Consider the following 9,787-nt stretch of genomic DNA (forward strand, 5'->3'; position numbering starts at 1 on the left):
TAAAAATTTCAAAAATCGGGCTTCTTGCGGAACCAGATAAAATCTCCTCTACAATTTTGTTCATAGGTGTTTTTACAATTTAACCCCTCAGTAACCCATATTATTTGATCGCGCAAACATGTTTTTAAAGGAATTTTTCGATCGATTTTTTTCCGTGACACGTCCTCTTAACACAATGACCGCGGGCGCCGGCTACGAGATTGAATATTGTCTAAATATTGCCCCTTATCAATAATCTCCAACTGTGGCCACTGGCATATTATTATAATAATAGTATGATATAAAATATAAATATTATTTTCATTTTCATTTTCAATCACGTAAAACTAAAAAATTGAATATGTTGGCATCCGTGCCAATGAGGTGGTGCTAAACCTATGGACCCACATTCATCGTACATACGCCATTGACCTATATAACCCATATATTTGATAGGTATCTCGTGTACCTAGTATAACACAGGTTGTTCATACTAGAACGTTTAGAATTGTTTGCAGTTGGACAACATTTAGTGAGTATTCAATACAGTCTAAATTTCAATATAGCATACCTACCTACCCATAATAAAAACTGTGTTAATACCATAGATTAAAATATACTACTTAAGTATATTTAATCTATTATAATATCACACTAAATAATTATGTCCAACTACAATACATTTTAAACATCGTTCGTAGAGGCTTCCGAATATGATCAACCTGTGCTATAGGTAACACATACCTATGGGTTGGTTATAGGTAGGTAAACAATATCAAAATTAAACTTTGATTAAATTGGCACATAATACCGTGATCGATATAAGTCCACCGTTAAAAAATACCTTAAAATACCCATTCAATTAAAAATTCAAAAACTGAATCATAAATAAATGTCCAATAATATATCAACCATAAAATGGCTGAACAAATAGGAACAACTCTCCTTATAGAGTTTTTTCACTATAGAGAAGTTTTCGTAATGACTAAAATATACGGGACATAGATTATATGGGGCTGTTTTGTTGTTTTCCGTTATAAAGGTATGTCCGTTATAAAGAGGTTGTACTGTATATGATTTTTCACTTTCACGCAAAAAAACAATGTAAGTACTAGGTACTTACCTACTTACACGTACCTGGCCCAAATTATAATGCGGACAATCTGTTTTCCTATAAACACATTTCATTGGAAGTTATGTCAAATAACAAAATAATTTGTATAGTATCTTAAATCAACTTAATTTTTATATCGAAAATAATAGAAAAAAACTGATTCTAATTTTATCTTTACCTAATTACTTTTCGCGCAACTCTCAAGATATTTTTATTATATGTACATCTGAGAATAGTGATCATTTTCGTGATTCATTTCAAAATATATCATTAATTTCAATAAGTTTATTATAATATCCTTCCTACAGTTCCAACATAATTAACTTCACAAAATTAATACTCAACGTAGAATAAATCATATCAAATTTAAAATTTAATTGCAAATGGTAAATTATTTAGTATTATTATTAGATAGGTAAATTAGGGAAAAAACCCGAATCATATAAACATTTTTTTCAGATTTTTATTCCACCGTATACATTATATTGGTAATAATATTTATTTTTGTCTTCAGGTACCGTCAACAACTTGCAATATAGCCATATAGGAGAGTTTTTCAGTGCGTAGGTACAAATATCATGTCATTGAGGTGAAAAAAAAAGTTTTAGGATTCGATTGACAATAAGCAAATAATGGCTCAGTGTCTAGTGGACTTTGAATGAAGAACGTTCACGTTGAAAGAATACAAAACAAAAAAAGTTGAGATACCAAAATCAATCGTTTTGACAAAAATATTCAAAATTTGGAATTGGAAATTTTTAAAATTGAAAATTTATCAATTATTAATTCTAAATAACAAGCAAATTATCATATACAGTTGCTTCACTCTGACACTATAATACAGTGCTCTTTAGTCAAAATTTTTATTTTTTTTTTTTCAAAACAAATATAGCTACCTGTATACACTTCAGCTAATCGGCTATTTATGCAAACCCATAATATGAATCGTATTTAAAGTTGATTAAAATGTAATAAAAAATATAAAACACAGTAGGTACAAACCAATGTGACATTTGAAACTACATAACACTGTGTTTTATATTTTTTTTTATAAATTAATAAATTTTATTATAAATGATAAACCACAGTATTTGAAAAAAGCTACTTGAAACGTTTAAATATATAGGTACATCTTATTTGATTATTAAAATTACTCTACAGTCTACACTAGTAGGTACACTCTTTGTTTTCTCCATCTTACGAGTGCGTTAGACACATAGTAAATGTTCACTTTGAAAATCCCGTTCACGTTTAGGTTTAGCTTCGTTAGTTGAATATATTTTAAGTGAATGTCGATTCAAAATATTACAAAATACTTAATGGTAACATATTATAAGAACATTATATGTGATCGTATGTCAGTTTTTTTTTATAATAATTCAATTTTTTATGAAGTTTTGCGTAAATACTACGTAATATTATAATTTATAGCAAAATATCATAACTCGTTTAAAAACGGAATTATTGTCGAAAACCAACATACGAACACAGATATATTATACACAATTATATTAGGCTAGGCCAGCAATTCCTAACTGTGTTCCGCGGAGCCTAAGGGTGCCGTGCGAAAATCTCAAGAGTTCCGCCTAGTGATGTAAATTTTACGAAAAAAATTTTTTAGTAATTAACCGAGTAAATTTACCAAATTTACGGTAAAATTAGAAATTATTTATTAAAATTCAATTTCTAGTGTACCTGTTGAATTTTTTCACAATATTATGTAAAGAAGGCGAGATAAATATAAAATGAACCATTAGTATTTAATCCCTTTAATAAAAATAACAATTTGTATTTGTATTTTTTATCAAGATATTAGGATTGTAATATAAATCAGGAGTTTTATAAAATGATACTGACCGATTTTTATTTTATATATAATATATTTTAAAACAGGTCAAAATTATTTTATTTTTAATTTTACTATAATTAATAATTATTAATTGTTATTTTTAATACATGGATTTAATACAAATAGTGCTTTATTTTATATTTATCTTACCTTCTTTACATAATATTGTGAAAAAATTCAACAGGTAGACTAGAAATTGAATTTTAATAAAAATTTACCAATTTTCTGTAGATAATCAAAAAAATTGTTGACGTAAAATCCACATCATTAATGTTTTAATCTATTTCTAGTGACATAACAAAAAAAATACAAAAATACAATATATAAAATACACATATTCTTGTACTAGAACCACATATTTTATTTTACATTTATTTTCGACACTGATTTTTAAATAAAACGATTCATGTATTTATTTTATTGTCATACATACCAATTGAACGATGACCATTTTATTTATATAGATAATCTGACTTCTCTATGTTTTATTATCGTATACATTGTTTAAGTGGTAGGTACCCATTTTTTTAATGGGTATTTTTCGTTATTTTTAGGGAATTTTTCAAACTTTTTATGTCATAGTGGTCATTGTGGTACATGCATTTTCTTAAAGAGCTTTTTTCGATATTTTTAGGACATTTAAATGCGAGCCCTAATTTTTACCATTTATAGCGATTTTTATTTGATGCATTTGTTATGCTCAGTGCGCACTGAATGCAAAAATAAATTCGATCTGACCAATATTCAGTAAACTGGTTAGGTTTGTTATTTTTTATTCTATTATTATTTGCACTCAGTGCGCACTTTCTGTACCACCGATTTCGAAAGTGCTCATACTATTATATAACTGCATTCCATTACGGTGTCAAATTTTGTTAACATAATATTCGATTTAATAAATACTGGTGCAGAACTAAATCAGCACTCGTAAAGTGGTAATGGTTTGAGGGTATGAGGGTAGCCAGCACCTACAGAACAGTATCTACTGCAGCTATCTTGGTAGTAATAGGCATTCTACGGGTTCTAGGATTCAGATTAAAAAAAAAAAGTGGTATTGGTAGTGATAGTGGTACTTTGTGCAATTATGAATCGAAAACGCTGTACGTTTCAATATTTCATTATATAGGTTGATCCGCTTGAATTTTTAAGCTAACGAATAGCTAAACGTGAACTGACGAGTGAAAACTGCAGGGCGCACATAAGTGTGGGGTGAAACGGATGGCAAGGTTATTGCAGTGGTCATGCAGTGCGCCACATGCAGCGGTTCGTGGGAATTTTTTTCCTTGTCTTGATTAGGTTGAGTCATGGTGTGCGCCCGGCCTAAAACCATAGAACAATTTAAATTATAGAAGCACATAATATTTCTTTATAGTAGAATTGTGGATGTTGGCTCACTACAGTTGTAGGTTAATTTTAACCAAAGGTTAAAATTAAATAACCACAGGTTAATATAATCCTTGATAGTACTAGATAGCCTACTCCGTCGGTAGTACCTACCTATAGAAGTTTGTGTATAGAAGCGACACTGCCTGGATCAGCTGATCGGGTCCTTGTTTACCTAAGATCTGAACCCTCGAAAACATGGAAACGCCGCTCGTGCAACAACATGATGTTACACCCTTGATTACCCTTGTTACGAAAACCCTTACTGACTCGATGACGGGGTATGCAGCGCGGGGTCGGTTCGTTTACCATTCACGTATGCCACGCCCCCTCCCCCACTGAACCACGTTCATCCCCAGACGCCGATTCGGGAAATTCACAATGACGTAAACCTGCTATGACGAAGGCAGGTGTAGAATCTTCAAAAAAAAAATGTAATTACCTACTAAAATGTTGGGCTTCACGAACACCTATTACAGTGTTTATTAAAACTGGGTTGGTTAAAACAAAATATAAAACAGCGATACCCCGCTTAGGTGCTTATAAATTATTTGTATCAAAAATATGATATCCATGTTGTCATATCCATAGATATTATACTAGTAGACGGAGTGTGGACATAGTTCCAGCGGTCAGACGTGACTGTGCTGTTCGGGTTCTACCTAATTGCACAGCGCATGCGCACTAAAGACACAATAAACTGTCTTTAACTGTATATATTATATACATATATATATCACCGAAACGCAAAATATTTAAGGACCGCACTACCCAACCCCGCCATCTTTATATGCTGCGTCCACAGGTCAACTAGTATAAGGTCATATCGATTTATTAACTGAAATATTGATAAGATTTCAAAAGTGTGAACAAATATTATGGTCACTCGAGTACCTACTTGAATACATCAGCTGAGTTCGGCATTCTTTTCTTAATAATTGTCCTCGAGTCTTGACCATAGACAAAGAAAACGGTATTGACATATTGTTTGATCCTTGACAGTCTTGATTTCTTTTAAAGCTGGTAAAGAAATATTTTATAATTTTATTTTCACTGTAGGTAACTTTATTTTTTTTTTTTTATACCGTAGGAAGATACCAAAGATACAGGTACACAGCATTTAAACAATTTTACGGAACAGGGAGAAAAGAGTGTTGATAATCATCGAAAACATGTTTGTAAGTAGATAGGTTCATAATTTATATCATATTACTTACAATGTAGTAGGTATATTATTTATTATACTGAATATATATTATATTAATTGTTATGTTAATAATGTAAATTTATATAATTGGTATATAAAATGTTTTAAATACACATGTACATAATAACAAAGTATTGTCAAAATAATTGCCATTTTAATCAATATTTAGGTACCTACGAATCAATAGTGATTAAAGGGTCATAACACCAATACTTTTTTCCTTACTGTCAATTTAGGAAAATTAACTATTTGCACAAAAATAAAATTAAGTAATGGTTTAATAATTAACAGTTCTGTAATACATTTAATAAATTAGCAAATAACTAGTACTTTTTAACAGATTGTTTTCCCTAACTATTGTAGGTATACAGGACATGTTTCAAACATTTTTTTAATTTTTATAAATAAGAATAGCAAATTACTCAGTAAATCCTGAAATATATAATTAATGTATAGGTATACCTACTATTAAAAACAAAACATTATATTTTTGCCATATTGAAAAAATGTGTATTTCCCCCCAAACATTTGGCTATCATTTACAGCCGATTTAACTAGAATTCCCAATAACTGAGAATCTATTCATGCACAATTAAATAAACAATTGTATAAATCACATCCTAATATTATTAGATTTTTAGACATTTTGATCAAACTAACTCAAACAGATATTTATATTAAAATTAATAGCGGTATTAACAATGTTCCTAAAATCTAACATGCTAAAATCACATTTAAAAGAACCATAAAATCAATGAATAATTAAAAAAAATTGTAATTAACACGTTATGAATATTTCAAAATAGAAATAGATAGTTAGTTAAAGTAAGAATTAGGACGAACGAGAAAAATATGTATGTATAATAATTTTTTTTTTTTAATGTGTAGGTATTATTTACTATAATTTTGAAGAAAAGAAATGTGTTTAATGTATCATTTGTTTTATTTATTTGATATAGTTAAAAGATTTAAAAAAACTATAGTTGAATATTATTTGAAAACGATTTATATGATTATCTAACTATTATATTAAAAATAAATTCACTATTAATTTTTAAAATGTTTAATTATTACTTTTATTTCACAAAAATAGTTCTAACTATTTTAAAGTTATAAAAATAAAAATTTTTTATATAAAAATTATAAAAAATTAATTAATAAAAATTATTATCATGTAAAATTTGATTTCCTAGTTAATTAATTACTTTTTATTCAAATTATATTATCCATATAGTTTTTATTTTGTATTATTTACGTTACCTAATACTTTTGTAAAATTAATTTGAACTGCGATTAAACCAATATCATTGTAAAATGCATATTAAGATAAATTGTTCGCTTATATTATTGGGTTATACCCAAGACAAATTTTATTTTTTTCACGAATGAACAATGCTTCAATTTATAGCAAAGAGACTTATTTATATAATATGTTTTAAGAAATATGATATTTCCTGAGCATTGGCCAAATAGTATTTTGTTATGATATTTTAAAAAGTTATCAATGATTTTGGGTAAGAAATAAGAAAAATTATGTTACCGTGTGTCATCAATTGTATTTTGTAAACATTGAAAATAAATGGAGATACAATATAAATATTTTTATTTCATAGTTCACTAGGAATTTAGTAACAAGAGTGGGTTCATTAGATCCTTTTCTGTTGTAAATAATAGTATCTTCTCTCAAATATTTGAAGCCTAACGAAAAAGTAAAACTTAAAGATAAGAGTGGCACTTACTGCATTTGACAAATAAATATCCAAATATTTGTCCAGTAGCTACCTATTACCTACCATGACAAATTAGATAGATATAATCACAGTATTTGTATATACATCCTCTGCTCTTAACTTTTTATTGAGTATCAATCATATATATACATAGAACAAAATCAACCTAAGAGAAGTGGGGAACTACGACATGGGCCACAGGTGAAGGAGATAAGCATACTGCGCAAAACTAGTATAACTATGATGATACCTATCTAATTTGTCATGGTACCTACTACTATAAACATAATATGTTATGTATATTATACATGTTTAATCTTTATATGGCTATTCCTACTACCTATTTAAGTACCTATTACCTAAGTACTATTACTATTACATTGTGTAATTTTAATTACTAGAAAGTAGAGTAAATTAATTTTAAAAATTGTTTGATTAAGAATATTTTCAATTTCAAGTTCGGTTTGATTTACTTTCTTTCTGAGTTCGGTTCGGTTCGACATTTGAACAGTTTGACCAATCACTTCTAAAATAGAAGAATAACCTAAAGAAGAAACAGGTGTAGGAGCTACTATTACTAAAGGTAATCAAGAAAAAAAGTAACTTGACCTCTTTTAGTTAAAGAATCAAAATAAATATGATTTTTAATATTCAAATTATAGGTAGATATAAATATATAGATAATCATAAATTAATCACCTAACCAACTGAAAATAACCATAATTTAACATGAACTTGAATATTTTATATTTTGATAGAATAAAACTACTAAAAAATACTACACTTAATCCACTCTAAGACATTAAAATTTGTATAAAGTGTGTTGGCCTATATTACTTGATAAATTTATATTGCAACTATGTATGGTAATTTATTTTACAATATTAGTAATACCATAATATGTTGAATTAATTTTTGTCGAAAACATTGGATTTATTATATTATTTATTATTTTAATAGTTTATATGTATTTATAATTTATATGATATATTATTGACTATCACTATTAACATTCGAATCCATACCTACTTACCGTAAAACAGAATGAATTAATATTAAATATTTTGAAAATTTCATTGTGTATATTAAAATATAAAAATATACCTACGTAAAAGTTCCAAGTCATCACTAATAATGTTTTTAAATTAGGTACAACAAAATAACTAAAATAGTTATTATTCATTTAAATTTTCAATTCCATCAAATTTTGAACTTTATTAAAATGTCTAGAAAAATAAATCGGGCTTGAATATTTTTAAGTTTCTTGAGTTTCTGTGAGTAAGAAGAGTCTTGAGTCTAAACAATTTTATAAACTTAAAAAAATTTAAAAGCCTAAATGACATTTATCTTGAAATATTTTTAAAAATGAATTGAGTATATGAAATTATGTGGTAACAGTGGAATGTTTCTAATGTATATAGTTAAGGGGTTTGCAAACCGCCAGTTATTTATTAATTTTAGCTACATTTTAGGGAGTGCTAAAATGATGTATCCTAAACTTGGAAAGGGTGGGCTTTTCCCCCAACACTGCCTATCATAATTTTCAGAATCATTAACAAGAAAGTTTCTTTATAACTTCAACGTAATAACCTATTTAATTGTAGGTATATATTAGTACACTTACAAAGTAAACATTTGTTTTATTATTAAACAATATATTATTTTACAACTTACAATCATATACCAAATCCAAATAACAGACTTTTGATATTGGTTAATGAGAATATAATGTATTATTTCAAACCTATTTGCAACACTAATTCTGTTTTTATATTATTTGAATTATCCTTCTTAATATTTAAAATGAACAAGTCAGTAATCCATTGCTGTAACATACTGTCACCAAACCTCAACCAATTTTAAATTTGCTGCATACTAGAAAATCTAGTTTACATGTAATAGAAAACAGAACTTATTGCAGTTTGAAATAAATAAATTATGTTAGATGTTAGGTAACACTCTTTTTTTTAAAAAAATAAAAACGTGAATTAAAAAAAAAATCTCATATAAAATAAGGAAATTGCTCTTTTATTACATTATTTTTGGTATTTTATTGTAACAGTGGCTAGGGGATGCTGAATTAGAGATTGAGGGTGCTTAAGCACCTCCAAGTACCCCCTAGTTGTGCCTATGTTAATTTCAATCAAAATATACCAAGCTTTTGTCAATCATAACGATGGACGTACGTAATCATACAATATTAGACTTTGAAAACTGATAGGTATTAATTGTTTATTATGTATAATTGAGATCGATCAAGCCACTTTATCAAATTTCGTTCCCCAACAACTATTATAATTATTTTCGTTTGAATATTTAAAATGTATTAAATTTAAATGTAAAATCTTAAAATGTGATATGTTCGATCTCAAGTATAAATATTCACGAATTTTAATCAGTTTTCACTAGTCTTATCGCATTATTAGGTCCATCGATAGTATTTACAAATAATACATGCAATTAATATACAATTATACAATTAGTATAATATAATATTCTTTTTTGTCCATGCACACGATGCCGTG

Source organism: Acyrthosiphon pisum, chromosome X, assembly GCF_005508785.2.
Source record: "Acyrthosiphon pisum isolate AL4f chromosome X, pea_aphid_22Mar2018_4r6ur, whole genome shotgun sequence".
NCBI lineage: Eukaryota > Metazoa > Arthropoda > Insecta > Hemiptera > Aphididae > Acyrthosiphon > Acyrthosiphon pisum.